The sequence below is a fragment of the Taudactylus pleione genome, unplaced genomic scaffold, assembly GCF_031769625.1.
Source record: "Taudactylus pleione unplaced genomic scaffold, aTauple2 ptg000154l, whole genome shotgun sequence".
Classification (NCBI taxonomy): Eukaryota; Metazoa; Chordata; class Amphibia; order Anura; family Myobatrachidae; genus Taudactylus; species Taudactylus pleione.
The window spans coordinates 19,510,001-19,517,763 of record NW_028284556.1 but is presented as its reverse complement, the minus strand read 5'-3'; the positions used below and the strand labels follow the sequence as shown (position 1 = coordinate 19,517,763).

The window sequence follows — 7,763 nt, the reverse complement described above, 5'->3', positions numbered from 1 at the left end:
CTGGAAAAATTTGCAACAAATCATGGAATATATAAAATAGTTTATGATCAGTCTCCTGTAATAAGTCTTTAGAACAGTCTTGCTGAGGGTTTCACAAAACTGAACAAATTCAGACACTCAGATGTCTCTAGGACTTACCCTTTAGTAATAAAGGCTTATTCGTATGAACTAATGAATAATATTGGAAACTACTGTATAACACAGTCAATGTAATGCTTGAAATGGAAGTAACAGAACTAACCTGTGATGAATTCACATGGTGAAGTGAGTTAAAGTGAAGTGAGTCAAGACTGAAACTGTGTCCTAATGACACAGAGATGCAGAGGCCAATGATCTTAGCACTATATAAAGTAGTTATATGGAATTGTAAATAATAGATTTTGTACCTGCTTACTGACACAGCAAAAATTCAGGAGGTTAAAAGCCCAGATCAGAGTATAATCATATAAAGAAGCTGGGTCTTTTGCCAGTAGAGCAGTCTGAGAATAGTTAGACCAAGCTGAGGTCAAAACAAATATATTTTTCCAAGAATGGAGAGCAAGCCGGGGTGAAAAGCCAGTTTATCAGTCCAAGATTGGAGAAAGAATACTGGGGTCAAAGCCAGCATATCCATCTGAAAATAGTGAGGGCAAGCTGTGATCAGAGCCAGTATGTCAGTCCAAGAATGGTGAGAGCAAGCTGGGGGTCAAAGCCAGTTTATCATTCCGAGAATGGTAAGGACAAGCTGGTATCAAAGCCATTCGATCACTCCAAGAAGAGTGAGACCAAGCTGGCATCAAAGCCAGTATATTATTTAAATATTGGAGAGAGCAAGCCAGTGTCAAAGCCAGTATGTTAACAGCCCAAGAATGGTAAGAGCTAACTTGGGTCGAAGCCAGTATATCATTCTGAGATTGGTAAAGGCAAACTTTGGTTAAAGCCAGTATATCAGTCTGAAATCGGTAAGGGCAAACTTGGGTCAAAACCAGTATATCAGTCCGAGAATGGTGAGAGCAAGCTTGGGTCAAAGCCAGTATATCAGTCAGAGAATGGTAAGGGCAAGCTTGGATCAAATCCGATACAAACGGCAGTATGAACTGCACATGTGCCAGCTGAGCCAAACACATAACAATCAGGAAGCAGGAGCAACTGTATAAAAGTCTGCAGGCTAGATAATGGACTAGTGTTCAATCAAGAGAGTTTAATTCTATATAGGTAGTCATGTTATGAGCATAGAGAGACTTAAACCAAACAACCATACGTGAATTGCCAGGTGGTGTCCGGGTAATTGTAAAACAGCCAATAAAGTTCAACCCAAAGTCAAGCAATTAAATGGGAATTAGATCCTATATCCCATATACTCTCAACCTGTAAAATTGATTGACAGTCCCTGTGCTGTAACCTGCAATAATGCTAAGACTGGTGATCAGTATAATGGCATTATGGCAGGCCTGGCTCAACTGAAGTTTTAAATAGCTTTTAGAAAAACTATTTCAAACAGAATACTTAAACAGATGGTGTGTGGAGGTTCTTATCTTCAAATAAAAATAACCTTAAAAGTTAGAGAACACTAAAGGTATGTTTTTGCATTGAGAATTATATAAAATAAATACTAAAAAAAAATAAAATTAAATTCTTTTAACAGGACTTAAAATCCAACCATGTCTCCACCAATCCAGTAACTGGAGATCTCTCCTAATTCTTTTTCTCATCACACAACTTACAAAGGGCATAAATCTGAGTCAGACACAGCGGCGACTGTATCTGCGTCTTTTGTGGATGCACATCTGCAAATACTGCTAGTATTCAACAAAAATACTTGAATACTACATAATAGTAAATTTGGAGATCTTTGTTGCATATATTTGCAAATACACGGTTAAACACTGGGTCACAATCGCATGAACTCAGGCCGGTTCTTTCCAAAAAAAATTAATGGCCACATCATAAAACTGTGATTAAACTTCGTGGTAGTATAAGTGAGGGTAGGAAAAGCACAAGAGGAAAGAGGGCCTTGCTTGTGAGAGCTTACAATCTAAAGGATTATTTTTTTTATATCTAACTATAAATGTCTTGACAATCTATGAGCAGATTGCAGAGAATTTGAGATTTTAACAGTATTTCTGGGTTATGTAGCCAGAGAATAGCGGTCCAAAAGAACCCAGGGGTGGAGTGGGCCACAGGGAGCACGGGACAGCTCCCGCTGGGCCGCTCCCCTCAGAGTTGCCACAGCTCCTGGCTCTCCCCCCCCGCAGGGCCAAATCATACTGGCTGCTGGCTGCCGTGCTTCCGGGATTTGTGTTCCACAAACCGGAAGCTGTCATCTCCTCCGGCTAGCGGGCACTTCCGGCTGCCGTTATTTTTTTCCTGTGGGAGCTAATATGTTTTATTTTTGTCCTGTGGGGGCTAATGTGTTTTATTTTTCCTGTGGTTGAGCCAATGTGTTTTTTTTTCTATCAGAGACCAATTAGTTTTTTTTTCCAGTAGGGGGTCAAATGTGTTTGCCATTTCCTATAGGGGCCAATGTGTTTGTTTTTTATTCCCGTGAGGGATAATTTTATTTTTTGCTGTGGGGGCTAATGTGTTTTATTTTCTCCTGTGGCGGTCAATGTGTGCGTTTTTATTCCTGTCGGAGGCCAGTGTGTTTGTCTTTTTCTATCAGGCCCAATGTGTTTCTTTGTTTTTCCTGCCGGGGGCCAATGTGTTTGCCTTTTCCTATTGGGGCAAATGTGTTTGGGGTTTTTTTCTGTCGGAGCCAATGTGCTTTATTTTTCCCTGTGGGGGGTTCATTTGTTATATTTTTTCCTGAGGGGGCCAATGTGTTTGTATTTTTATTAGTGGAATTACTTTAGAGGTTTGGAATATATCTAGCCCTCCAAGCCCCAGTTTGATACTGCTCCTAATGTTTATTTTTATTCCCTTTTAATTTCCCTCACAAGCTGGACACGCCCTCTCCCTGGCACACTTGGGAGGAAACGGTTGCCATTGCACACACTTGCTCCTGACACCATGGATACACGCTGCACCTCTGCCTACCTCTTCCCCCTCCCCCCTTTCTTTGCATAAACCTATAATATAACACTTACTAGATACCATTTCAGGTTCATAACACAGGGCTCATGGTGAACTAGTAAAGGTGGGTACAGACAAGGACAACGCATCAGCCATCTGGCCGATCTGCCATCCTGACTATTGGTAAGTGCATACACACAAACCAATCGTCGGCCCAATGTGTTGCATCTGACATCACAACCTGGGCGGGCATTTACATGTGCCAGCCCAGTTGTGATGTCAGTCACCGGCTTCTGCAGCAAGGGTACGGGCGGTGGGCTGAGTAAATCTGGAGTACCTGTAGCTTTTTTTAATAGCAAATTCTTCTTAAGTTTTGCTAATTAATTAATAAACATACAGTACTTTTGCCCCCATTATTCTAAGCCATACTTGCCTACTTTTGCACTCTCTCCTCTGGGAGAACCCCGGAGGAGAGATGCAGCTGATTGGAGGTGGGGACGGGGCCTGGTGTTACTTATCAATAAGCCCTACCATCTAGCGGGAAATGCCGCCAATCACAGGTCAATCAAAAGGGAGCAGTGCCAATGTGATGTCATTTTCATAAAATCAAGTCAGATTGTAAGCTCCTAGGAGCAGGGTCCTCCTCCCCACTGTCCCACAGCCTTCTTCTCTAGCACTTCTATGACAGCCCTCACCTTCCCAGCTGTATTGTGTATGGAGAATTGTGTTGCTAATTGTTACTTGTGCTCTGTTTATAAGTTGGTTACTGTATTGTATTGTAATGTAATGTTCTGTGTACCCTTTACTGTATTTACGGCGCTGCGGACCACTTGTGGCGCCCTATAAATAAAATGTAATAATAATAATATTGACCCTGTCACCTCCCCGTTTATTTGCGATTCGCAGCATTATCCTCCCCATACTGCTGACTTCACTAGAAAGTGTGCAGGATGTGTTAGGGTCATCTACTCTGCCAGGGTCCGGGGGACTGCCTGCTAATTTGGGAGTCTCCCACACCTTCCCGGGAGAGCAGGCTAGTATGATCTTAGACCCAAAGGACTGATAAATAAATGTAACCATACTGTTTATAATTAGAACAATAATAATGCTTTCTTTTTTAGTGCTATTGCTCTTACTATCTTATTCAGTTTTATATTAAAATGAAATGCACACTCAGGACACACATATAAATTAAAAATACGTTTTTATTCCACAATGGGCCTGATCCAGAGGTGGCCGTAGTCACAGTCGCAGCTGCATCTTTTGCCGCAGGTCATTTATGTCTCAATGTTGGGAAGTATGATACATAGGTATTATTAGGGAACAGATATTGGGATAGGGATTATAATGATTACATTGGGAATGTAGTACTGACATTGTAAAGGAAGAGACTGTTATATTCCTGCACTAGATTGTGCTGCGATGAACAAAAACCCTGTGAAGGTTAAATGTTACGTAAGTAGAGGAGAGCGTCACGTAGACATTACATAAGGAAAAGTCTGAAAAGAGTAAGAATAATTAACAAAACTTTCTAGGAACAGTGTATGGAAATAGTGAGTACACAGTACCCCTTCATTCTGAGCAATAGATTCATCCTCCGCTGCTGCTGTCTTATTGGCTCACTTCAATATGCGTTTATCCATGAAACCAGATACATACTGTACATGCAGATAAAGGGGTATGATGTATATAAGCGCACTGACTTATCTGAGCACTGTGTGTGTCTATAACTTCCCAGACAACAGGACCTCTAGCAGCCGTCTTATCATGGCAAGGTTGTAACTCTTGTTTGTCTTCACCAAAAGTTAAAAGTAATTCATAATTAGACATCTTGGTATTATTCCTACTGTCTGAATATTAAAAGGTAAAGACAGTAAATAGGATGAACAGTACATTAGACTGTTAGTATTTGATCTGTCATATAGTTTCATCTTATCAGGACAACAGTTGTGCTTATGGTAATTCTATGGTTTGCCCCTACTGTTTGGAATGGAACATTTAACTGAGATATACTGAGTATGCAAATCCATCAGATCAATGTCCGTGTTGGTCTAACTGTGTTTGCTATTAAAAAGTAAGTTAGAAGAGTATTGATAGGTAGACAAGTCAAATTTATACAAAATTAATTATTTTATACAATAATTTCCTCCCCTCTTTTTCTTTAGAGAATATACAATTTTGGATACCCCCGATATAGCAAATAGGGGAGTAGGTCAGGCCCTGGATATCTCACACCTAGCAGTAAAGATCCTGACTTGGTCTCCTCTTTCCTCTGAGAAAGCCAAACTGTGATATCTCTCTAGGAGACTTCCTGAAGCTCTGGGCATGCTCAGTCCCATTTATGTGTGGCAGAATGACTGCTACAGGCTCAGTGCGTGTAACTTTTTTAATATGCTCGTGCTTCTCCCACACTCACAGCTGCTTGTTCCTCTCCAGCAATTTACCTCCTTAAGGCAGTATTGGTCCAGTGCCGTCAGTTGCAAGGCGATCCGGACGTCGCAGGGTGTCACATGTTTTCCACAACATGGCATGTTTGGTTCGTTCTCTTATTTGTACACGCTGGCCTTTTGCAGCCTTGCTGACTATAGCGTTCCTTGTGGATCTTTTGGCTCTGCTGTATGGTCAGTGTTCCGGTTGTTCCAGATTGCAGTGAACCCTGTTTCTCCGGCTCCCTAGCCAATCAGCTTGAAAACTGCTACAGGCTCCCTAACCGCTCCATCTGCCCTCCAGCCTCTCCATTAGCTTGAAAACTGCTACAGGCTCCCTAACCGCTCCATCGGCCCTCCGGCCATACCATCGGCTCTCGAACCCGCATCACTGACTCTCAAACTGCACCATCAGTTCTCCAACTTGTACTAATCGGCCCTCTGGCCACACCATTGGCTCTCAAAGCCACATCACTGGTTCTCAAGCCACACCATCTGTTCTCCAACTTGTACTGCCGGCTCAAAGCTGCACCAGCGGCTCTCAAAGCCACATCATCAGCTCTTAAGCCGCACCATCAGTTCTCCAACTTGTACTACTGGCTCAAAGCTGCATCATTGGCTCTCAAAGCCGCATCACCATCTCTCAAGCCGCACCATCAGTTCTCCAACTTGTACTATTGGCCTTCTGGCCACACCATCGGCTCTCAAAGCTGCATACCAGCTCTCAAGCTGCACCATCAGTTCTCCAACTTGTACCATCGGCTCTAAGCTACACCATCAGCTCTCAAAGCCGCATCACCGGCTCTCAAGCCGCACCATCAGTTCTCCAACTTGTACTACCAGCTCTAAAGCCGCATCACCGTTTCTCAAGCTGCACCACCAACTCTCCAAGTTGTACTACCGGCTCTAGCCATGTCACTGATTTTCTTACTGGTATGCAGTTTCATGCTATTCTGTGGTTTCCATAGGTAATTTGTGTAAACCCCTACTACTCCGAGTTTAAGTCCAGGTGGCCACTTAAGTACGGCTGAATGTTTCTAGTTCTAAGGGAACAGTGGGTGGCTGTTAGTGGCAGAAGACCTCACTAGCCTAGGTTCTAGGCAGTTTACATGAAGCAGCCTAGGAAATCATAACACCGCTGTTGCTATCTATGTGAATTAGTGGCCACCACCTATTTAGTGGAATGTACCACATTGCAGATCATTGACTATGCGTTGGTGCGTCCAGCTTTTCAGCAGCTTATATCTGTCTTATTGTTTCATTGACTGAGTTGACTTTGGCTTCAGAAGCTGGCAGCCAAATCCTGGGGCTGCAGTTACTGAAGATGTTGCCATTTGACAATATGCAGTGAGAAAAGCACACTCGTATGTTCAACTCAGCATTAGGCCATTAGTACGTTTTATTTTATTAAAATAAGGCTTTATTAAAGTTTATTATTAACTTATGTCCCACATTTGATAATTTGAATCTTATTAATATGCTTTGCCCGTGGACTTACCATATAAATAAAGCACTTTATAAAGTTCTTTTACATGCCGCTGCTATTTACGCCACAGCTATGTACCTATGACAATTATTGTAAATTAAGGATCAGGGCGAAGCAGCAGGGGATGGTGCAGGAATGATTTTTCAGCAGTTATCACTGAGATTTGATCCAGGACCCGCAGATAATGCCTGCGTGATATTCTAACTGTTTGGCTTACGTCATGCGTAAGTTGGGAAAAACGCTTGTCTAAACAACTATCAAGACACTTCATGATTATTTCTGCCAAGAAAGTATTTTAAAATGAAATGAAAGCAATAAAAGTAACTAACAGTATTAAAAATGGTCTGCAAATAATTTTACTGGGGAGGGGGGATATTTCAAAAATGGAGACGGTTCACAGTTAACAGTTTTTCTTTTTATATTTTATTTGATGTATTAGACAGATCACCATGGTAAGTCAAGAGACAAGTTTATAAGCTCAATTAAATGTTTTGTTTATTGCATATTTTCATATCAAATTTTATTATGCATTATTTTTTTATTTAGACTTACTGTACAAGGGTTCACAGCATATTTTCAAAGGGGTTAGGAATAATTCTAATGGCTCCAACTATAAAGGGCATTAATTGGAAGTTTAATGGGGTGTCTCGGCACCCCAAAAACTTACCTTTCAATTTTTTCTTGCTAGTCATTAAATTACCCCTGTCCTATTACTTTTAGCATTGTTTTGTTATCATATAAAAAGATATCCCATATTCTCTATCAGTACTGCATTGTTTTTTCCTAAAGCAGAGGATTCCGAATGCCGTGATTACAGTCCAGGTTTTAAGGATATCCATGCTTGAGTCCAGATATTTAAA

At 41.5% G+C, this 7,763-nt stretch overlaps 1 pseudogene; it reads left to right on the top strand.

Moving 5' to 3' along the window:
* Nucleotides 1-664: 664 nt before the first annotated feature.
* The window catches only part of LOC148521929 (histo-blood group ABO system transferase-like), a 7,862-nt pseudogene continuing 763 nt past the window's right edge, over nt 665-7,763 (top strand).